Source organism: Corvus cornix, chromosome 13 (genome assembly GCF_000738735.6).
Source record: "Corvus cornix cornix isolate S_Up_H32 chromosome 13, ASM73873v5, whole genome shotgun sequence".
Lineage (NCBI taxonomy): Eukaryota > Metazoa > Chordata > Aves > Passeriformes > Corvidae > Corvus > Corvus cornix.
In genome coordinates this window covers 18,498,929-18,524,504 of record NC_046343.1, presented here as the reverse complement: position 1 = coordinate 18,524,504, position 25,576 = coordinate 18,498,929, and positions in this window count along the sequence as shown.

Genomic DNA, 25,576 nt, shown 5'->3' with positions numbered 1-25,576 from the left:
TCACACATACAGTAAGGTCACCACTCTTGCTTACTTACTGCACTAATTTGTCCATTTGAAGTATCTGAAACACCAAAAGCCAGCAGTTTCTTTTTCTGAATGCAGTCTTGAAGTTAATTTTTAAAACAAAACTGGCTCACCTCCCTTAGCTTAGTGAAATGGAAGCAGAACCTGACAAAAATGCAGAATTTGGCAGGAAGGAGAAATTTTTAAATTTGCAAAAGAACAGATGAGCTTCTAAAATATCATTCTTTTTGGCTCACATTCTCCAAACCCCCTAGATTAAACCAGGAATCTTACAGTGTGGCAACTCCAGAAATAGCTATTGCTATAGCTTCCCAAAGATTTCCAAGACATATTTTTCTGTATGTATGCCTGGCTCTTTTGTCAACGTGTTTTTTCTAAAACTAAGGAAGCTGGTCTGAGAAGGGGTAAATTGATATAATTTGATCATAGCTGCCTTTATTTTACAAACAGAAGCATCTGCTAAATCACATGTGAGCTGTTAATTGACAGCAAAAACAGGTTTGCCCTGGCAGTGGTGCTGCACAAAGTGTTGGGAATGCCCAAGAATAGGATCAAGACACAAATAATTACGACTTATTTCAAAATTATATTTCCTATTTTAATATAAGTTGTACTTAATACATACCCTTGCTTTGCAATTCATAGCTTTTCTTCATACATAGACATTTTAAGAAAATTCTTCCCAACATCTAAGTTCAACAACAAAACAGAATTTTTGTATGAAGTAGCCCCAATCATCATACATGGCACTGAGGAGCCTGCATCTTGCAGGCCATACTTGTTCTTCAGCTACAAATTGCTGCTGTGTTTAGGAAAAAACGGCACATCATCCTCTCCTTCCCAGCCAAGTTGTGGGATGGGTGTGGGACTGGCTTTAAGTCAGCTTGGTGCTGGTTTAAGCTCTTGAGACTTAGAAAAAAGCCTCAGTGAGTGCAAAAACTCAAAGTGTGCCACGGAGAGAAAAGAACAGAGATGTGGCCTGTCTTTAAAGGGTTAGAATTTCCCTGGGGACCTAGGAGGAGACTGACAGAATCGCTTTGACCAAGAAAACCACTGATACAGCAGTGTGAGTCTGATGAAGATATTTAAAGGAGATACAATGGAGGGTGTATGCAAAAAAGTATGTGCCATGTCTAACTCCAAGCTCTCAGTTTCCAAAAGTGCTATTCAGTATTCATAAATCTCTCTTTCAAAGCCTACACACCATTTTGGACATTCCAAGTTTCTCACTGTGAAAGAAAGTCTAGGGACTCCCACTCAAGCTCTGCCCAAACTGAATCTTAGCACAGACACTTTATCACTAAAACAAGGCAATCTTGTAAAATTTAATGTTCATGAGACATTTTGCTGTGGGATAACCGAAATATATGTATGGAAATATGGGGACATGTCATGCTTATGAAAGCACACCACAAACATCTAGAGAATAAATTAACTCCTAAAACCAAAAGCAAACTAAAATAACACACTATTTGCTAGATAATCACATGGTTAAAGATTTCCAGCTTTAGACTGGAGTGGGAGCAAAGGGTATGCCTGAATAGATGAACAGAAAACTGAGTTATCTGGACAGGTCTCAGTATATCAAGTGACAAGTGAGAATTCAGCATGTGGTGTCTTTATCACCATTCACTGCTCTTTAAACTATGCTGCCTTTTACACTGTGGACAAAAAACAACAGCAAAACCATGAAGTCTGACAGGCTGTCTCAAGCAACAACTTCAGCAGCTTCCTAGTATTCTTTCAATTGTCTATTTTTGGAACTATCTGCTACGGATAGAAAAAAAAATTCAGCTGACAGTTCCATAAAAACTCTGTACTGTACATCTCACTTTTAGACACTTTTGGGAGAAGCAGGACTCCTTTAAACAGGCCAGGGTGTGAGGCAGGGTCATCTGCAAAAGTGAAAAAAGTAGAACAAAAATGGTATGAAATAGTGGAAATTAATCACAACAGGAGTATATGATAAACTGCAGACTCATGAAAAGAGTTGTTAACAAAGACCTGGAGTCTTTAAAAGGCTCACTGTTTTTGTCAAGCTAATGGCACACTGATTTTAAGCAGAAGTGTTACTATAGCAATGAAACTTGCAATTGCATTAATCAGCTTATGTTTTTTTTGAGAATCAATCAGATAATTTCATCTTTGTTCATATGTCTAAACCAATGTAATTGCACTGCCTTTATAAACCAAGCCCACCTCAATTAATTATTGCAGACATTTCTACTAAATTAAATGTGGAAAAGGAGGCATTTGGTAGAAATCACACTGCACAGAATCACTTGGCAAAGATTGTGTCCAAAATACTCAGAATCAAAATTTGAAGCTTTATTTCTACCATATTGAAAATTGAAATAATGACCAGCCTGATTCAGGCCACTATTTATAAAATGGTATAGCAGTGACTTTTAGACCTTAAATGTTGCTTATTGTCATGCAGGAAGTTATTATGCAGCAAATACCTTGTCTTGACACTGCTTGTGGGAATTGGAAGATTTTGCTTGTCTCAGCTCTTTTGCAGCAGAATTCTATTCTTTAAAGAACAGAAAAGCCTAAAGACAGTTCCTCTGCAATTAGGACACCAGCTGAAGAAAGACACCATCACCTACAGGGTGCACTGGAAAGGATCTTATTTTACATCCAGAATGCTAGCTGTTGTTGGAACAGTCACCAACAGTTACATTTTCTCTTGATTGTGCAGTTCTTAATGCAAAGTCTGGAGTGACATTTGCAGAAAATCAAACACTTTTCCCCAAATTATGGTGCAAGGGTCTAAGAGTCAGTAGTACAAGTGCCTTGGAAAGGGGGAGACATAACTGGTGTTTGATGAAGAGGAACATGACAAAGAGAGAACAAAGACACAACCAAGTGAAAAATGCAGAAAAAGGTCCTTTGCCCAAATAGAGAGTAGCATAAAGCAAACTGTCCTAACAGGAAATTATAAAAAAACCCCACCCCTTACTTTTCTTGCTGCACAGTAGAAGACACCAAGGTTATCATAGGATGAACTGGCAAGTGAGAAGCACATTGTAATTAAGTATTGATGGAAGTATGCATCCATCCATTAGTAGGTCCTACTATATATGATTCATTTAGAAATCAAAATAAGTAATCTACTACATCATTCTAGAATTGGTTGAAGTGCCCCTTTTCAGTACTAGAACCGGGCGAGTTAATTGTAGCAAACATTGGTTTAATTCATTCTTTTAAATTATTTTAACAGATGAATTAATTGAACTGACATCTAAGTTATGCAAATTTCCTCATTTAAAATTATTTAGTGAATGATTTATGCACCATAATTATCCTGAATAAAGGTAAAATATTTAAGTTCATCATCTAGATACCTTGAACATATTGACTGTGTAAACAGAATGCCACAAATGTACCCTGATTCTTGGAAGTGGCCTTCTCCTAAAATTATTAAGGATTATATATTTTTCTAATTGAGATAATTAAACACATGAATTCTGCTCTAAGACACTCTCTCCATGAACAGAGGTTGAAGAATGAAGAGCCTTTCTCTTTACAGACAGTAGGTATGAGATCTAACAAGTTGTAAGACCTAAAATTTGGTATGAATAAACATCCAGGAAATGCACATTAGTTGTAACACACCCCTGTTCAATGCCAGAAAAATTATACTTCACAACTACCCTTTACCTCATTTCTGACTTAGATTGTGAAGAATGTTTTACCACTACTTCTCGGAGACACAGAAGCACAGCTGCTGAACAGCCACATTCAAATGCAGTGCTGTAAGTCCACCTGGTCTGGATTTAGACCCTTTCTCACCTTGTCATCTAATTTATTTATTTAAATATTAGACCATTAGAGATCCTCATGCACTGTTGTAGCTCAGTCAGTGCTTTGGATTTCAAAGAAAACTGAAAATAGAATTGGGCCTAGTATGATTTAGCTCAAAATCACCAGCTGTCTTCAAGCTCTGTTGCTAGGAACATATGCCATTTTTATTTATCACAGCCACCCTTCTGGAATATGTAAGAACCAAACATATGTACACATTTTGGCCAGGAAATTAAAAGCACCCATGGAACAAGTTAGTGAACAGATTTGGCTTGTGTTAAATCTGCTTTTTACCTTGCACTGGCTCTCACTACGCAAATTAGATAGTGATTATCTAAATAATGATATACATCACAGGATTCTGAAGGGGTGGAGAAACTCAATATAAAGCCATACACAGTCCTTTTGACAGTTTTCAGCAGAAAGACATCAGGTATGAGCAGCTTTGTGATGGGGTCCATCTGTTAAATAGCCCCTCAGAGATTATCACAGCTGGATGTGAAACAGCAGTCGCCCGGGAGCTCTTATTTACACCTGTGATTGAAGTGCTCAGCAGTAACATTGTGACAGAAAACTGCTTTTGTCGTAACTGCCATCTGTTTCTACGCCAAATGTAGTCGCACTGATTCAAATGGCCCTAAAACTTACCACACTTTTGTACAAAATATGAGTCTTCAGTCATGGCTTGTAGAAATCACTTAATGATAATTAATCAGATTACAATAGCTATTTATTTTAACAAGATGTGATATTTCAAATTTGTTTCAAGGTGACTCTGCTCTAAATTAAGAGGAAATAAAACAATGAAATAGAATAAAAGCCCAACAGTCTCTCCCTATCAACCTGCTCCAGGCTGTTGTACCCAGCCAGCCCATTCTTTTACTGGCAACAGCTCAAATTAAAACATGTTCTCCACATTTGTGGAGAACATTTTATCATCTTACATTAAGATTCTGTTTTGTACTCCTTACCCAGACCAGTGAGTAGAGGCTGGAGTGAAAAAGCTGAAGTGAAAAAGCACCGGGATCTATAGGACTGGAATCTAGAAGTCTTTCTTATAAGCCAAATATTCGATTTAGTCCAGCCATCTTTTCATTGTGTAAATGCTCCCTGCATACAGATTTGACTTCGCAAAAAGAGCAGGTTTGCACACAAGCATGCTAATGCAGGCAGAGAGAGGATGCACTTGTGATCAGCTTAGTATGGCACTCAGTGTTTCCAGAGACACTTCCTCAAATGAAAAATGCACCAGCTTCTGCACACACCTGAAGAGCATTAGAACACTTTTTTCTTTTTTTCACTGTAAAATAATCTGCAGGAGAAATGTGTACTTTGCTCTGAAACAGTCCAAACATCATTGTCTCAGACAAAGATATACCAAAGCCTTTCAGTAACATGGTGAGACCATTCAAATTAGAAAACACAGAGTAGAAAACGCAGGAAAATTTTCCTGTATTCCTTTTCCAACATTTTCCTCTTCTTGTTTCTCCCCGCGTCCCCCTCCTCACTGACCTCGCCCTCCCCCCCTTCCCCCCCTTTTTTTTTTTTCCTCTTTCTGTTAGCTCCATTAGGAGGAGCTCTTGCAGTATTTGGCCAGGATGGGATTCTGGTTTATCTAGTAACATCCAAACTAATCATCACCCCATAGGAAGGGACACACTAAGGTTTAAAAGTCGGAGAGAATACTTTGCAAGAAGAATGACTTCAACCATACAGCTTTCACTAACATTACCTGCAGACAGTAGACTGACCAGTAAAAAGCAAAAACCCACTATAACAAAAACTAGTGCTAATATTTTTGTGTTTCAGGGCATATGCACACCTTCAGACGTTCCCACAATATACCAGCCTTAAAGAAGCATCACATATCTATTTGTATATATTCTGGAAACACAGAAAAATGCTAAATCATGAAATACAGAAACAGTCACTCATAAAGCACACCCTTGCATGACAACAATGAAAATATATCTTCACAGAAAAGAAGCAAAACAATCTGTCATTGCAACAAATACTATGGCACCATATGGTCCAATTTCTGGTATATTTGCTAACTCCTTGATCACACCGAATTGGCAAAGCTCAATGGACAACATTCTAAAGGTGGTTCTGAGAGATGAAATGGAATTCATCCAGCTCCTACTAAACAAAGACAAGGAACAAATGTGCAAACTAATTTCTGCACACACTAACCACAGCATGTAGGATCTCTACGTACTGATGGAGCGGTAAGACAACATTCAGTACCAAAACAGATAATTTCAGCCCTGCTGACTTCAGTAGACTTAGATTGTTAAGTAATGGGTACTGCAACCCTCTGGGTGTGTCTTTCTACTTATTTGACTGACACAGAATCTGACTTCATGAAGAAGGAAACACTCCCTCCCCCCCAATATTCAGCTGCTGAGCACCTACTGCAAGTTGCTTCAGATGCAGAACTGTGTGTAAATCAAAGGAGAAAGGATGGGAGATAGGAGATATGTAAATGTCAAATCACATGCTTAGATGCTAAGAAATATATTATCAAAGAAAAGAAGCATAAACCTCTTTTTGAGTCCAACCTAGAAAATCTCTAGATGCAACAGAACTTAAAGGTAAATTTGATTTATTATTTTAACAATCATTTTCATTAAAATTTCAGCTTTGGCTGTGGTTACATTCAATGACATGGTGGTTCTGTTTATGTAACTCACTTGACAGAAATGAACCATTAGCTTTTTCAGTAAAATAACATTTATTGTACATTTTGGAGAAAGGTAGGGTAACAGTGTGTCATAAACCTGTCAGTCTGATGAAAATATTTAATAAGGGTATGTTTCAGCTAGTGCTTGTTTTTTCAAAGTATCTCATTTGAAGAAGCTTACATTTTATGTCTGTCAAAATAAGGATCAATAGTAAGGACGAACAGTGTGAAAAACATTTTTCAGTGCTTGAAAGCATTATAAAAGTTTAACTTGTCAAGCTTTTTCTTTTTTTCTTCCTTATTTTTGTTTTTTTAATTCAACCTTGATATTGTATCCAAGTCCACATAAAATTTTCAAGGCAATAGATCATTTAATTTCAGTCTCAGGATCAGGATTCTCTTTCCACATCATAAATACAGAAACATGGACCTCAGCTAGATTAGCAGAATGCTGCATAAATGGGGAAAACTGAGAGTTAAATTTGATTTAGCAGTTCAGTAGCCTTAATGCGAGGGGTTTCCATTGGTAATATCTGATTCATTTGCACAACCTTTCCTTGTTATAATTCTACAGAAAAAATTTCTAGTACTATTCTTACTTCTCCCTAATTGCAAAAGTATACTCTGATAAAGAACTGCCATTTTATGAATGGACAAATACCTAAAGCTACATGCTCTAGACATTTTCTTCTCAGAAGTTATTGACTTAGACATTGTACGATATCACCTTGGGACACAGAAATGCTTCTTTCTGTGCAATGCAGAAAGGTCTACTGTCCTTTATTCTTGCCATTCCACAGCACCTCAAAATTATGTCTTATACAGTTACTGGGAAAGATCTACAGGCTAAGCTAGAGAAGGAAAAATTAGATCAAGTGTCTCTCAGCACTTTTCACCCTCTTCAGCTCCTGCCATCTGCTGTATTATATAAAACCTCCACAGATTTCACAAATTTCAGTGCTTTAATTCAAAAAGGAATATGCTGGAGGGCAAAATTTGTGTCACAGCTTCTCTCAATCTCTGACTATATTGTTCTTTTTTCTGAAAGACATATGGGTATATGGTAAGTAAATTGTGGGGTTTGGTTTTTTTTTTACTAAATTTGCACCATTTAAAAAGACATTTTAAGCACATTTCTTCATTTTCTACAGACTAAAGAGAAAGTGACATTTATCTCAAGGAATTTGTAAAAACAAAGTCTGCAATACTGAAGGTCTAATTTCAAAGGCAAGAGTGTTCATAGTTTATCTGAAATACCTGCAAACAACCCTGCAGAATACATACAAAAATTTGAAAAAAAATAAAACTAAATCCTTTCTAAAGGGCAGCAGCTATTAGTCTAACAAGGACAAAGAATGATTTAAACTCTAGCCTTCCTAGTGAATTCATTTACTCCTGTTGGCTCACAGCAAATTTTTAATGAAGTTGTGCCTTAAGTTTTTGTTACCTTATGTAAGTAAAACCCAACAATGTTAATTTTAACTTTCCAATGTCCCATTCATTTTAAAAACTCCAAATACATCAGCTAGACATACATATTAATATAATTCAATACTTTGAACAGTATTTCTTACATGACAAGTTATGAAGAAAAGGAATTACGTAGGTGCTATTTTTCTCCTTGACTCAATACTGTTCTTCTGAAAACCCAGAGTAATTTTATGCTTGATATTTTTCAGAAACACTGTTTTCATTAATTAAATAAACATTTCACAAAGTGAAATCTAATGAGAGATTGTATCCCATGAATCAAGGTTAAAGAATAGCCCAGTCATTTCTGTCATCAGGGCTGTTACTCTGTTTGGCAAATAGTTTATGTAGTGCTACTGTCAAGTACTATGGAATAAAAGCTTCAGTCATAGGGGCAGTTGCATAGCAGTGCTTTGATTTACCGAAATCCCTCCAAAATGAAGAGGACAGTGATCCACTGCTGCCTCTCAACAATTAAAAGCTTTTGAAAGAGAATGATAAAATATTGCATCCTGAGAACCTCCACACAGGCTTAGTGTAAAACAGTTTAGCAACTAACTGGAAATACGAGGACAATTCCTGTCTCAAAGAGAAAAGGTGGAGACAGTTACAGACAATCTTCTAAAACTTAATTAAAAAAAAAGTTTACATAACACTGCATCATATTTGAGGGGTTCTGAGTGCAAAATGCTGGAAGACAAACTAACAATGAGATAATATTACCCTGCAAGTTCATCAATAGTCATAGTGTTTTAGGAACCCATACTTGTGCTCCTGTTAACCATTTTCTGAAGTAAATTCAGAATATTTAGCCATGACAGTTTACTCTACAAGAGTTTTCATACCTCAGAGCTGATCTGGTAAAATTAAAAAATGGAGATATGACAGTCCATTAGCACCATACTATGAAAGAATTTGAAAAATCAAGTGAATGAAAACCTGAGTTTAGATAGAGGCATGAGATCCCCAGAAAGGTCTGCCTGAAGTACTTGTGCAAATATCATCACACTCAATAATCAGTAGAACATTTCTTTGCTTGAACACGTAGATTAGATGCTGACATCACAAGTGCAGGATGTGATGACTGGTCTCTTGGTTCTGACTGACTACTTGTAGAAAAGTTGACTGTAAAATGAAAATAGAGATAAGTAGCTTGTGTTTGGTGAAAAAGAGAAGGAAAGGCACATCAATAAAATTACAGGGTAAAGAAAAACATTTGTGAGACAACTTACTTTTCACAGTGGTATTCTGGATAACTCCATTAAGTGTTTTAGGCCAACGGTAATGTAAATCACAGCAACTAGAGGCCAGAAGAAGGGACTGGAGAAAAGCACAAAGAAAGTACAGATAAGAAAGCCTATCTTATAGATCTTGGTTCATGATAATCATAACAACCTAGATGCAAAGGCCTTGATAAAACCCTGAGCAAAACAGTGACACACAGGAGACAAATCAAAGAACTGCCATCTTTGAGAAAGGAGACAGCAAAAGAAAAACATTTATGTTTTTGTCTAAAAAGAAGTTGTGTGTGAGGACAAGTCAGAAAAACATGTAATGATTTTCCATCGAGCAGGTGGAATCATGTCACACTGTTATTCTAGAGGTGGGTTGAAACATCTGTGTTTGTAAGTAAGAACCACCATAGATTTATGAAGCATGAAGCTAGAAAATAAAATAGCAAAAGTTCTGGGAAATGTGAAAAAGATGTTGAGGAAATGAGTGGCAGCAGATCAAAGGTCAAGAGATGATCAATGATGAATAGCATAATATATTTTTAGTACATGGAAAACCAGAAACAAATAGAAATTTTTCTCTGCCACATTTCTATCCTGATCTACTGGGATGCTTACTTATGCTGACTATAAGACGAGTTGCTTCCTACCGGTTTTTCCACACCCTTTAATTATTACTGAATGACACCAATTCCAAGTCAGATCATCCAATTTCTGCAAAAGTCTAATTAAAGGCTTTCACTTGACCTTCTTTTGTGATATTAAACATTTTATGCTGTTTTTTTACAGTAAATAGTGATATAAAATGCATCATCAGTCCCTGTGTGTACATTCACAGCATCAACATTTATTCTTGTAGATGTGTGTACAAGCTACTTAACATCTATAGAAGATGAACAGATGTGTACATGAGAAATACACAGAAACATTCAAACTAATTATTTCAAAACATTTCACTAATCCTAAACATTTATAAGAAATAAATGTCTGATTATTCTATTAAGTGTTTGACTTCAAATATACATGAAGGGACATATCCAAGGGACATACATTGCAAATGAAACGGGAAGGGCTTGCAATGGCAGGCCAGGATTTCAAGAAAAAACCCCAAATCTGTTCACCCAAATGCATATTCACATAGGGTATTAACGTATACTCATATTTAGTGATTTCACATTCCTAAAAAAAAGCATCCCATATGACAACCTTAGCATTTGGTAAAAAGGTTTAATTAGACAAATTAGATGAGAACTGAACAACTTTTTTCCATTAAAGTCTGTTAGAACACTTCATCCCTTGAAAAATATTTGATATCCTGAGACATCTTTTCTTTTCCTATAAAAACCATGTTGGTAAATTCAAGTTAAAATAAAAGAGAAACCAATAATACTTCAAGAAATTCTTATGAACAATTAAATCCCATTATAACAAAAATATGAAAAGACAAATAAAGAAAAAGTATTTAAAACCACACAAAAACATGAAATCTCCCTGCAATCCCATTTGAATTAGGTTTCAAAAGGCTGATCTCACTCTTAAACATGAATGTAGACTTCTTAAGACACTGAGACAGTTTTGCAAAAGGAGTGTTAAGCGTTTTAGTGGCTAAACATAACCCTTGATAAACTTAAAGGAGATGAATGGGATCAGGTCAGGTGCAGCTGAGTTGCATTTGCTATAGCCACTACTATCCTATAGACACCAGTGATGGATCAGCAGGAATTCTCTGACCCTATTATTTTGGCCTGTATTATTTTGAATCTCTCTCATCCTAAGCTTTGGTGGCAACACAAAGTTTTAGAAAGTGCAATTCCATGATATGGTGCAGCTTGGAGACACAAATCTTACTGCAGGGTCCAGTAAGGACCACACAGATACAGAGAAAGAAACTAAGAGTTATAGCAAAACCATTGGCAGAAAGCAGTCAAAAAGGAAAACAGGTGCAGTTCTACAGATTTTGAAGACAGTTGTGATTAGCATTATATGGGAACCAAGCTTTCAATAACTATGGCTTCCAAATCTACATCATTTATTAAATTCAAAATTATTGCCTACTCATCAGAAGGTAAATTTTCTAAGTTTGCTTTTTTTCTCAGATTTTCTTTAAAAGGATGGTTAGTTCGTGCTGTACAGAAAATTATTTTAGTTTTCTAAGTACTAAAGTTATGATAGAGAAAAATCTCATCCATGTCCTTCAAGCATCCAACTTCAGAGCTTGTTGCAGTGAAAAGGCTGGACTCTAAGGATGTCTTGGTGAGATACCTACACTCAAATAAGAAATCCTTGAAAGTGAGCACAATTATAGGAACAGGAGCAGGAAGGGTGTTGATTTAAAAGGAAATCTCGCCCATGGTGTTTACATTATGAGTGACAGCAAAATTACTGAGTGACTTCAACACTCATAAATTTGGATGGCTTCAGGGTAGTCAGCATAACAAACACAGCACCAGTGCTAGACTGTTTACAGATATTAGAGTTCGAGGGATTCCTAAATCTACAGCAGACCTGTCTTTTTCTGTAATTTTTTTTTAATTAGAAGAAAAAAGATTTACAATATAATGCATTTCACAAAATCTGCAAAAGTTGATAAAACTACAAATCACTATTCTTATAGCCAGAACAAAAGAGATTTCAAGCCAACCTTGGAAAACCAATCACCTGTAAAACTCAGACATAAAATTTTGCTTACTTTGTGTTAAATTGTGCTGCTAAATCCCTGAAGTAATATCACAAGTCTAATTTGCATTGGTTTCTATGATATTTTTCTATTTTCCTTTTCTTTAGCAAAAATGTTTGGCCATTCTGTTTTCAACCACCAGCTAAAGATTTCTCCAACATTATTTTCCATTTTAAGCATTTTTTGATTTACTATCTTGATGTTAAAGCTTAGCTGTGTTGCTCTTCTTAAGCTTTTTACTCACAAGTTTAAAGAAAAAAGAATTTTAAATTTCAGAGGAAGTTGTTACTCATTATTTTCCAACTGGACATTCCTTCCTGAGCAAAGACTTGCTATAAAAGAGCATCCTGACCTGAACATCCTCCATGTCCCAAGGGTGAGGAATGCTAAGTATTTGGATATACCCTGAGTGCCTCCGTATGAAGTTGGAAGATCAAGAGAAGTCACAGTAGATTACAAACAGTAGAGAAAACTGATAGAAAGAAGAGACATTTGAAAGAATATTTTGAAAATTTGTTTCATGTATCTTCAGGCACATGAAACAAAGCTGGTTTGGCTTTCATATCAGATTAGCCTTAACTTTAAAAAAGCCCCCATAATATACAAACCAAGACAGCAAAGAGAGAATTGCCTCTGAAAACCTGTAATGAAGTTATTTAATCTTTCAAATGTGAGAATGAACGTATGACTTCTATTAGTTTAATCAGTGGGGTTTTCTCCCTGTAATAGTAGCTTCAAGGAAATCATTTTGCCATAGTTTAATATTGGTTATAGAGTTTTCCTTTTAAAAATGGCAGACATCACTACTTTCAGCATATTATCTATATTAAAAAAAAACCCCAACAACATAGAGAAAAAGCAATCATAAGACTTATTTTTAAGAGCTACAGTCAAACCTCTCATATAACATAGAAGTGATTGGTTTCCACCACCTGCATCAGGTTTTTCCAACTAACACCTAAACTATAATGCCCAAATATTTTCTGGATGCATGTGCTGGCAGGGTTTTTGACATGCACACCTACTGTCGGTACAGTTACAACTTCTGTTCAACAGCCTGGCTATGCTCAGGTAAAGCCCTGGGTAGCCTCAGGTCCACACACAGGATGCTACTTGATCGTGCTGCAGTAGTTTCTCAAAACCTAAAGGTACTGAATGCCATGTTTTGCAAACTAATGCTAAAGAAATAGCAATTCTGCTGCCTTTTTTTTTCAGAGATGCTGTTAATAAACCTTCTTTTATCAAGAAGTCACAGTAAACAAGACCATTAGAAAAAAAAATTCAGCCAGATTTTTGGAAAAGTAGTGAGCCGGTTCAAATGAGAAGGACTAGCTACAGTCTGTATGAATAGAGAAAACAGACTTATATACCACCTAAAGAATAATAAAATATAAGTAACACATGTCAACAAAAGACTTTTTACCATTTTTTTTCCCATTACAGTGCTACTAACAAAGATCATAGTGACAACTGAAATTTGAGCACTTGCTTCCTTTTAACAGCCCCCAAGCAAATCCCCTAAAGCCCCACACTGCCTTTGCAACACTTACCTTTATCTCTTTCTCTTTCCTCCTAGCAGCTAAACTCAGCTGTCCATATACCAACCCCTTTGCTTTGGTACCAGCCTTCTATAGACTCTGGTGGTTCACCAAAAGTGCCCACACCTGAGCCCACTTTCAGTGAAGGACACAATCAACCACCTGCAGATGTGAACTCCTGAATACAAACTACTCCTTAGGAGAGAGTTTCTGCCTTTCCCACAAGTATTCCTATAAACCAAACTTCTACAGGAATTAGTTTTGTTGCAAATGACCAGAGGTTGGATTTCAAAGGTGCTTAGGAGTCTGAACATAAATATACATTTAGTGCACTTTCCAAAGCATTTCCCCTCACCTGGTGCATGATTACTAAAGCCATTAGCAAATTCAAGGACTGATGTGCAGCTAAATGCAAACAAGTGATACTAATGAAAGGTACTTTTCAGGACCTTAGAAGCAAAACCAGCTCATATTTATCTTATATGGACCTTATATTTCAACGAGAAGGAGGCTGTGATACATTTGTGGTATTTTTATTGCAGGCTTTTCAAAGGACTCAGATGCAGAAGAGAGTCCACTCAAAGAAGAAAGTTATGCCCAATGTATTTGTGTCCAGAATAAGATTTCTCTCTTCCATGTGACTATCACAGCAACCATAACAAAGCAATTAATTTGTCCCATACTATTCATGACTGGAACTGACCCTGGATTGAAATTGTAGAACTTTAAAGAATAAATTTTCAAGACAAAATATTTTCTTCTTATAATACTTAATCATTTCTCCCTCCTTAAAGTTCTGTATTATTAAACATTATTTATTAAATCAAATCCTTACCCATAAAAATATATTTCTTGTTTCCTGGTCTTGTTGAACTTTTCCTTACCTTTGGATCATTTCCTTGTTAAGTGGCAGACAAAAATATTTTTCCCCCAAATCTTTTCATTAAGTTCAGTGAATAATTACATCCAAAGTATCCTAGAAAAGCACTTATGCAACTTGTCTTATAAATATGTAATATTTAATTAATAATTTTAACTTTATGTATTATGAGAATTATCTGGAAAATGCAAGAAAAATTCCAAAGCATAAGCCAGTCACTGGAAAAAAACAATTCATCAGGAAGTGACCTTTAATATCTGGTGATGATGGCCCCCAAAGGAAGCTAGACTTCAATCTTAAAGTTAAAGAAAAATGGATTAAAATTTAAAGAATTGTTGCCTCATTGCATGCATGGCTTTATTCTACCAAGAAAATTTTTGCCAAAGAAATTAATAAAGCAGGCAGACACAGAAATCAAAATAATCTTTTGGATGTCTATTATTTAATAGCATGGAATGTTCTCTCATCAAGGTCACCTAACTGTTGTAAATCATTGCTGAAGGGGAACATTAATTAAAATCACTGATGATGAATACTGCATCTTTAGATATTAATAAATGAAGCTAAATGCTTGTTATATTTTCCAGAATTCAATCACAGCTTTAAATTAAATATCACACTAAGTACCCTAAACTGGCAGAGTGCTTTTCTAAGACCAGTACTAGAATACAAATTAAACAGAATGATACATTAATATATCGTTCTAAGCTGATTTTTTTAAACTTATTTTTCTTTATTCTTTTGAATAACTTTATTTTAATATTCTTCCCTGTTACATGATAGACTGATCAGCATTATCAATGTTTCCCATGAATTATATATCTAAGGAATGGTATGTCCCTGTTAACCTTGGGCACAATACGGTCACACAGGATGTGATATTGCTATGGAAGAATTTCCATTTATGCCCCCTGCCCTTAGAAAAAGTAATTTTAGAGCCAGCAAATTTTTCCCACTTATCTTTTTCTATTAAAGTCAAGGTTGCAGGATTCTTCTTCTGGTTACTTGTATTTTTCTACTAAAATATGAAACATTCTGTGGAGCTCATCAAATTCAACCATTCCACTTTTCATTCAGTGCTCTATTGTGCTAAGGATTTAATTTTCTAGAGCAGGTTTCTTGCCCTTGCTGCCACACATGCAAGCCCAACAAGAGTCCCAGGGAATGACAACCCCACTGAAGAAAGTAACAGGTGTTAAAATAAATAAACCACCACACCTGAATACGTCCAAGATTTAGAGGTTGTGTCTGTTCTCACTGTGTAGGGTCTTTCTTTCATGCTGCTTCCCTCCAGTGTTGCTGTTTAGAATTCAGAGGAAGGGGCTGGCAGTCAGGATATCAGTTTATTCCTCGAGGAGCCTGATCTCAATTACATTCTCTGCTGCTGACTTGCTGGTGACTGAAGGCAACACATGGGCACCAAACCCAGTCTGTTGTCTAGCACCTATTGATTTCAACAGATTAATAGACAATTAGATGATAGTATCTCCATTAATATGGATTTAAACCTAAAAATATCCCATTTTTCCTGTGACAGACAGTACATCCCATCCGGACACACAATTTATTAGAGTTCTGGAGCCCCAGTGAATGTTTCAGGTAGTTACTTTCGCAGTTCTTCATTTTTTTTCTGTGTTACATTAGTACATGAGAGCTAGAGTCAAATCTTAATCTCAAGTCCAAAGCAGTACATAACAAAAGACAGGTTCTCCCTTAACAGGAAGATATCATGCCCTGATATGCTTTTACTAAGCTTTAAGAGCTTTAAGTGCCTCAAATTCTTAGATTTCCTAAGTAACTTTCAGTGCATCACTTCATTCATTGTGGTTATTATGCAATGATATAAAAACAGGGTCTTTTTCTAATTTCCCTTCCTCCCCATCTCTAAATAATGGCTCTAAATGTATCAGGTTCAGCTTTTTCATTAATGTGCCGTATCTCTTATCCCTTGACTATTCAGCCTTCCTTTTTATTTTGTTAGCTGCTATTTTTGTTCAATTTATCCTGATAATACCATTTTCATATCTTCCTTTTTCCCCCGTTCTTCCTTCTCTTACCAAGAAAAAGAATTATTATTTACCTAGTGGTATCAAAAAGCAAACAGTTAATAGAAACTGTCTGCAATTTAAAGACCAGTATCAAATGCTATATTTGCCTTCCTTGTACATCACCTCCCAGGTTCCAACAAGAAGATCATGTGAGTGCAGTACAGCTGGGCAAGTTATTCAGGCAACAAGGACATCGCTGAGAGAGAGAAAAACTATATAGGATATGATGGAATTACACTTTCTGCAGGCTGAACTTGCCTCAGAGCATTGTGAAAATAATTCCTATTTCTGTTTCAAACCCTTCCGTTATGGGAATAAAATACCTTGGGATATTCAGGTAGAATACTTCACTCATGTTCGTTACTGTAGAGTGGGATTTTTAAGAAAGAATTTGTGAGTAAATTCTGAAGCAATTAAGGAGTTTTTCCAATTCTGTCACAGCTGTGCACAAGTCTTCAAACCTTATCCATAGTTCAGGATTTCAATTCTCAGCTATGTAAAATTTCCAAACTGCCACCTTTTACTACGCCATTGTGTCAGACCTCTGGCATCTGTAGAATACTGCTGGTCACATACATAGGAATTAAAAAAAACATTTTCAACAACAAGAACGCTGAAATTAGGAAAAAAAAAAGGGGGAAAGCTGATGGAAGGCAAAAATAAGGTCAGTTGTCAGACAGAGCCTCTTTGCCCCCTCCATCCTACACATGGTCCCCTGAACACTGTAATTGTCCTTGCAAAGAAGGTTTCCCTTATTGAACTGCAAATGTGGGATCTTGTCAATACAAGACATACACTGAATGATGTGCTGTTGAATTTTGTACCAGCTGGCCCAGATCAAGTCTTTTCCATACTCTCAGCTAGACATCTCCTAATGACTCAAAACTGGAAATTCATTGTGCATTTAATGAATCCTACACTGTCATCCAGGGGAAGCTCAAACTATGCCCATGAATTCCTGCTTGAGGACAGGGCAAAGCAAGAAGGCCATCTCAAATTTCTTCATTTCCTCTCTCTCTCCATAGGAAGAAAAATAGTAAGGCAGAAAAAATGCAAGTTGTTCCTAAATAAAAATTTGATAGAAATGAACGAATGTCATTTTTGATAAATTATCTGTGCCCTCAGATAAGTCACTGACCATCTGGCAGCTGGTAATGTAAAACTATTTTGAGGAAGCTGTGGATTGAAATATGACATTCTTGCTTGCTTTTGCTTTTAACTGACACATAAAACTGATCATCTTACAAATTCCGTCACAACAAATATAACGGCTCCTATCTGCTTCACCATCTTAAATTCATTTTTAAAATAGTACTTTTCAGCAATCCACAGTGACATGCTGTAGGTGGGCTAGTGGCTCAGAATAACTTTTATATACCTTCTGATTTCATGAAGCATTTGAAATAGAAGCCTGTGGGAGGGAAAACCCTTTGCTGATACATTATTTGCAGGTCATGCTGTATATGCCCCTATATAATTGCAAGATGACAATGTTAACAGTGCTAAAATTAGGTATAACATTTAGAAAAAAAAATATGCATGAGAGGTTTAGCAGTTTCAGTTTTCCAGAATATCATGTGCTTGGCAGTTGATACCAAGAACACAGCAGATAAATTTAAGCATAATCTAAAATTGAAATTGAGCTACAAAAAGAACAATCAAGTAACATACTGCTGCAGACGTTTCGACAATAATACTATGTTTTCAGCCAACAGAACAGAATTTTGAATATGTATATGTTTCTCTAACTTTTAAAAGTACTGATGAAGTTAGACATTGACTAGTCAGCTCTGAAGACACAGACTTAATAAAGCACTTAGAACTGACAGAAATTTTCTTTGATGAGTATGACAGCACTTCTCATTTTAGAAATTCCTTCCATAATTTTTGGAGTTTTTCAAAAGCTTGTGTTGCATTACTTACTAAAAATAAAATTAAATTGTCTTTAAGGAGAAAAGCAACAAAGGCTGAGTAAGCAACAGAAAAACAAACATATTGTAATTGAAATGTATAAACAGGAGTAAAGATATTCAGACTAATGCATAATTCAGGATTATGTGATATAAAAGCAAAATCTCACTGATAGGTTGAGTACATCACTTGTTTTCTTAAATTCATCAAATTTTATGTATTTACAGCACCATATACTTTTCTTTCACTTCTTACTCAGGCTGGCTACGCTGCTGCATTCTGTGTAAGCCTTTGACTTGATAAAGCTGGAATTCCTCCTGACTGTACTCCTGGGCTAGGATTGCTCCACTCACAGACTGTATGCATTGGCAACTCTCTGGCCATCCCCTGCAGGTACTGGGAGTTAGTTCTGTTGTCATGATCACAACTGCCTTTGTAAATGTTCTTGTAAGATGTGACTGGTGTGTCAGACATCTAGAAAAGCACAACAAATGTCATCAAAGTCAAACTCCTGCTAGTATAAACAATGCCAGAATTTTACTCCATGTGTTCCAGTGTGAGGTTTCTTAGTAGGAAGTATCTTGAGAACTTGAAATAACTTCTTTTTATAAAACCAGAAATTCCAGCCTTTCCAGCAAAGAACAAAATAAACCCATACACAATGTAGAATATAATGCTCAAATAATATAAAATGGACACAGATGAAGCTGTTCTCTGTTCTCTGCTAATAAAATATGTCTGATTTCCTTCCTTCTATGATTAAATCTTACCTGTCAAATTAACGAAGAGAATTTATCATTGTAGCAGCTACAGCCGTTTATTTCAGAAAGTAAAATTCAGCTCTCTTGCATCAGAGGAAAACAAATAATGTCCTTCAAAGTCTGAGTTGCTGTTATTTCTCACACATGCCTGTTACTAAGAGGGTTAAGAGACCATATATTTCGTGTTTAATTAAAATTAGTAATATAAAGATTTACTACAGGTGTCATAATATCAATCGCCTCTTATGTTTTCTTAAGATCTTCAATCAGATTGAATAAGAGGGGTAACAAGATAGACTTTCCTTACACTGAATGGCATTTAATTTGGTGCAAGAAACATCTGAGTCTGAAGCCTGAGTGAAAAGAATAATGCTACTGTTTTCTCACATGAGGATTTTAGAACAAATTTTTAAAATTTAGATACCACCTGATATCTCAGTGATGGTTGATAACTCCAAAAGAAACCAATATCACCAACTTTCTCAGCATATTCACCTTCATTTCTTCTGGTCTGACTAGCAAAAATTATTAATCACAGTTATTGTCAGAATTGCCTCTGGGAGCAAAATAATTCCTCACTACGAAATAAAACCATGGAGAAATACATACTACAAGTGACCTTTTACCTTTTTAGCAGGTAAAGAAGGAAGTAAAACTCCAGACCAATTTTCTTACACCTGGCATAGATGTGCCAAGAACAGAATATTATATCTTGATTTGAAAGCTTCATGGAAAAAAGAAATGATGTGCTTGTTGTGAAGAACAGGTGATTTAATCATCAAAATTATTTTTAGGTGTCACTTAATAATGCAACCAAACTGATAGAGGAAATGGTGATTTGATTATAAGCGGCAAATCTCCATGCAGTAAACTGCTATGTCATATGTAACTATGTCACAGTGTTATTAACAGGATCCAGCTCGATTTTGAGCTTGAGGGAGAGCCAGTGTGATCCTACGCACATGAGGAAAACTCAAACGGTTAACAAAGATTTCTGTGGCATTTATAAGCCTACTCTGAGTTAAATTACTGCTATTAAATTTATCTCTATTACAATAGGACTCACAACTGAGAACAGAACTGGCACAGGTAGTTCATGTGTATATCAAGAACTGAGTATTTCTTCTGAGATCTTACAATATACTTTGAAAAAACAGAGAAACACATGATTTTAAACTGTCTTTACTGACAGGGAAATGAGACATACAAAGTTGGTGGCAGAAGAGGTAACCCAAATTATTTCCCTACTTGTATATTATCTCCTTCATCTGTTGGGTTTGAATCAAGCCTAGAAGTATGGCATCTTTGTTTCCATTGATTAATATAATAAACTGGTATTTACCAGATACTTTCACAGGAGGTAGATAAAGTTCTACTAATTTTTCTAGTTTTATCTGGTTTAGAATGGGGATTAGAAACAAAGAGACTGATGGCAACACTACAGATCTGTTCTTCCTTAGCTCTTCCTTGTTTAAAAGAATACTCCACAATCAGTAACATAACACAGGGGAAAGCACCTTTCTCTCTGTACCCCACAATGCTAGACAGAAGGATTTTGTAGGTGTCATAGGTTGAGGTCCTTGGGATGCTTTTTTCTTTCCTTCTTTTTTAAAATTTTTATTTCCCCCTTTTTTCCTGAGAAAAGAGAGAAAGGGTCTTCCTTGTGCTTTTGGCAATTTGTGAATTGTTGCCTTGCTATTGCTTCAAGTGTTGGATAATTTTAAAAAAAAAGGAAACCTTTGGGTTATATGAACGTTTGCACTAATTCACATTTCCTTTTCTGTTCGATAGCTGAACTGAAATAATCACTTTTTTATATCGTTTTAATAAAAACCTGTATACAATAGAGTTCTCCATTCATTGCTGAAAAAAGTGATGTCTCAAACACCATAAGCATAATGTGAAAGTAGGATAGATGAACAGGGAAAGAAAGTACTGTAAGTTTATTTACATTACAAGTTTATTCACATTATTAATTTTTTAAATTGTGATTTAGTGGACTTTGAAATGTTTTGAAACTTTCCATTCTTACCCTCCTGCACAGTGTCAGCCATTGACATTGTAATTGCTAATGGAGTTCATGTGAGAATGGTAAGTAATCATAGGAAAAAATTGTGTTATTGCTAAGTTCCATTATAGTTGTCCAGAATGAAAAATCCTTGTAGTTGCTTCATGTCTCCCTTGTTTTCATTAATGAAAATAATTATTCAAAAAGAGTGGAAAAGAAGCTATTTTTAATAAACCTGAATTATTACCAAGGGAAATAAAAAATATGAGAGTGAAAATAAAACTAAAATGCATGCAGGAATTCAAAAGCAACTAGAGAAGAAAAATGTAACCACTGTTGTCCCATTAATATCCAACAATATGCAAAGACTCGATACATCAGTCCCACTTTTCTTGCTGATGTAGCATGATCATTAAATAATAGATATAGAGCTATGCATATTTGTTGACACTGTGTTTACAAACCCTTTAATCCATGATTGAAAAGAAAAAAGGAGTTGATTTGGCACAAGAAAGATTCATGACTCAAGCAGCTGCTTGATGGATTTGCACACAGCAAAAATTTTAAAAGTTTCCGGAACCACAGGAACCAAGTGTACTCAGTACTGAAAACCTTAATGGCATGCTTTTTACCCAGTTTTATTTCACCAGTTTTCTTGCCATATCTGTCCAATCAAAGGGAACAAATTTAATTAAAATTAAAGAATAGACATTATGGTTCCTAAACTATATGAAAGTTTATAAAAGAACTTTGGATATTATTTTAATATCAAGATATGGATAGTCTATGGCAGTGAGGCACTCTTCTCAAAAAGCAAAATACAACTACAATAACTAACACTATTCAGACAGTGACTCTATGGATGATAACTGACCAGTTAAAGCTCTTTTTCTACTCAGACCCACTACTGGATCAATAATAAAATGGTAGATTCTTCACCTTGTCTTAAGGCTTGTTTATTGTGTTTCCACAAGTGTTTTTCTCCCTCTGATAGGATTAACACATAATGCAGGCTCAGCAGAGCCTGAACAAAGTTTATGGGAACATTTAAATCAAAACCAATTATATTTAACAGATAGTGTTATTTTGTTAAATTGGTATGGGAAAAATACTGATTTTTTTTTTTTTTTTGACTTCAGTTTTTCTCCTCTACCACTAGCTTAAGTAGGAATTATTTTGCAACAAAATAAAATTGGCCTCCCTGGAAATAAGTCATTACCATTACATTATTATCACCTTCTAGGAGGGGAGCATGTGTCCATAAAAGCATAGTTGAAAATACATATATTTGTTTTAATTACAATATATTTTTCCTCTTAGTGCTATAAAACGATATCAACAATAAAATAAAATAAATATGGAATACAGACTAATAAATTAGGCCAGATGTGAAAATGCATTTAACTCCTACCACAATTGATTATGGTCAGATTTGTTTATAGATTTATGTGGCATTTGATTAAATTTGATCACTCTGAGATATCACTGATAAAGAAGAGGCATTTAAATGCTACAGTATAGTATTGTCTAACAAAGTGAGAGTGAGTATAGAAAGAGAAGCTTTCCAAAAAGCTGCAAGGAATAAAAACCTTTGGCTGAATTTAGATAGTGAGTGGTGTACTTTAAAAGGTTCATTTCCTATGGTTTTTCTTCATATGATGCCTCTGATGCAACATAAATGCCTCCAAAAATTAATGGTGTGATGGATTTTATCTGGATGGCTACTTTTTATAGATTCTTGCTCTTGAGAGAGCAGAATATTCAGAAAAAGCTTTAGGGAGAAGTTCAGAATTTACTGCAGAATTATAATCCAGTATAAGGCTCGAAAATCACTGACCACATCTGAAAGTGTAGCTCTTACACTGAATTTACCAGCAGAACTCTTTCTGTGAGTAGGCAAGTAGGCCAACAAAAAGTCTGCAAGAAAGATTATGGATACTGTGAAAGATAGCTAAAAAAAGTTTGAAAATTTGAAATATCCTGCCCTTATTGTGCTAATTCTTAGAAACATGAGGTTCTGCTGAACCAAGGCTCTGGCTTCAATCTGGTACAGTACAGCTTTATTTTACAGTGTATTTGATTTTAGTCCTTAACGTATATATTAAATAAGCCAATGAATATATATATACTTAATCTAGATAAACACCTTTGTCTATGTTTTATCTGAATCATGCTCTTATCGATATTTGCCTATGCTTTAAAACAAATGGCATAAATGGAAGCAAACACAGAGGAAATTATTTTTGGGGTTTTTTTCTGTTATAGACAAAGCTTCTAAAAGAAGAGATGGTTTCTTCAGGCAGCAAGAAATGTTAATGATGAGCCTCATTCACAGCACTCATTAATATCATGTTATCTTAAGAACTGATGCAATTTAATTACCCATTATCTATTGGAAAATACTGCTTGGAAGATATATAATAAGACCATATTAAACATAATTCAAAAACAAAATGTAAAATGACTAAATCATTTATCCATTCATTCTCATTGCACAGGTGAACATGACCCAGCAGAGCTGCTCTCAGAAGAACTTTGATTCCCATGACATTCGGACTATCATTGCAAATGACATTCTTGGAAAGGCAAAGACATCTAAAGGTAAAGGAAAATGACTTTTTAAAATGTAGGAGAGCATTACTTTGTTCAAAGCCATGAATATAATGACATTATCTGATTTTTGATATGAAATAGTTACAGTCAAAAAGAGGTTTATGGCTAAATTCTGAACAGCTATTCAGGTGTTGTTTAAATGGAAAGATGCACTATGGCCAAACTAAATGCTTCAGTGAAATGTGTTTAATAATTGTGTTAAAAATTGCTTTAGACAGGAATAGACAGACAGGATGTCTTAAATTAATAAGTAGGAAAAGTTTCTTAGCTAATAAATTAGTGAAGAATATCTGACTTCAACACTAAGTTTACCATCTAAAGATGTAACTAAAAAATGTGTTTTGGGCCTTAATGGATTCACTAAAATGCTCAACCATTAGTAGGCATATGCTTATAATGGAATTAATTTTTTTTCGTTTTACCCTTTGTCTTCTGTTCTTAATTATATCTTCTGTGTATTTTGCCACACTCATAAAAGGATTCAAGGATCTTGAAGGAGCTTTGATTTTAGGCAGAGGCTCCTATGTTTTTGATGTGTGACTCTTGACAGCAGTCATTCTGCTCCTGTGTGACTGGGATGGGTCCCAGATGCTGTCAGCAGGAGATTCCTGATGCTCCTGGTTCTGCTTCTTCTCCCAGTGCCTGTTTGGACCATGCTGACCGGGCTGTACCTGCTCCTCCTAAGCATCATCAGAAGCAGCACTTTACATCCTGCTCTCACTCTCATCCTGGCTAATCACACTGGTAAGTGAGTTTGGAGCACAAGTGAGGAAGGGTGTTTTGACAAATCTCAGATACAACTGATTTCTCCTCTAACATTAAAATACCCCAGCTTTAACAATTCATTTCTGTTACAGGTTAAAGGTCTCTTACACCTAAATAAATTAAAATCTACATTGTATACTTCCGAACATCATATCCTAACCTGTTTTCTAAATGCTGAGTACTTCAAAATACCTCAGGGTTTTGGATTACCACTTTCTCAGGAATGATAGGATGATTAATCACTATCCCAGATAATTTCCAGAATCATTGCATCTCTGGGACTCCACTTTACACTTTTAGAAATGACCTACATTCTTTAATGTTATATATATAGTTTTGTTCTAATATGATGCCAATGACAATTTAACAATCCCTGAGGATGTATCCAGGTTCCACATACTCACACAAATACAAAAAAACCCTTTTATCTTGTCCCAGGCAATATATTGAGCAACCTTTCTCTACCAAAAAAAAAAAAAAAAAAAAAGCAAGTGAATATACTCCGTTTTTCTTTTCACACAATAAAATAAGAAGTGGTGCCAGCATTCACCTGGAAGTTTCTTGGCAATGTTACAAAAGCTTGGGTAGTAACTGAGCTCCTAAATAAAGAGTCAGGCATTGGAGAAGTCACACATGAAGTGTGGTATGCAGCTTCAAGCCAGAAACTGCAGACACTCCTTGGGAGACACATTATGTCTCTGAAGAATAGTATTGTGCATTTAATATGCAAATGAGCTGTGCAGATCTGATCATACAAAATAATAAATGTTTCCTTTCAAATAAATGCAAAAGTCTTAAAAAAATGACAGAGATACTCATAATTATTGTAGGTATCCTTACAATTCCAATTTAACCAATTAACATGTTTAATGTTGAATTCTGTAGTATTTAGCAGTGTGGTTTTCAGTTTTCATATCCATACAACACAGAGAGAGTATCAACAGAACACTTCTACTATTAAAAAGGTTGCTATTTACCTTTTTAGTTTTCCTCCTACCACTTTATATAATATTATAATAAAAAATAATATAATATAATATATATAATATAATATAATATAATATCTAAAAATGCTAACTTAGGCCATCTGTTCTTATTCCCATTTCTAGCCCACTTCTTTTTTTTTTTCCCCCTTTCTTTTTTTTTTCTGTCTCAT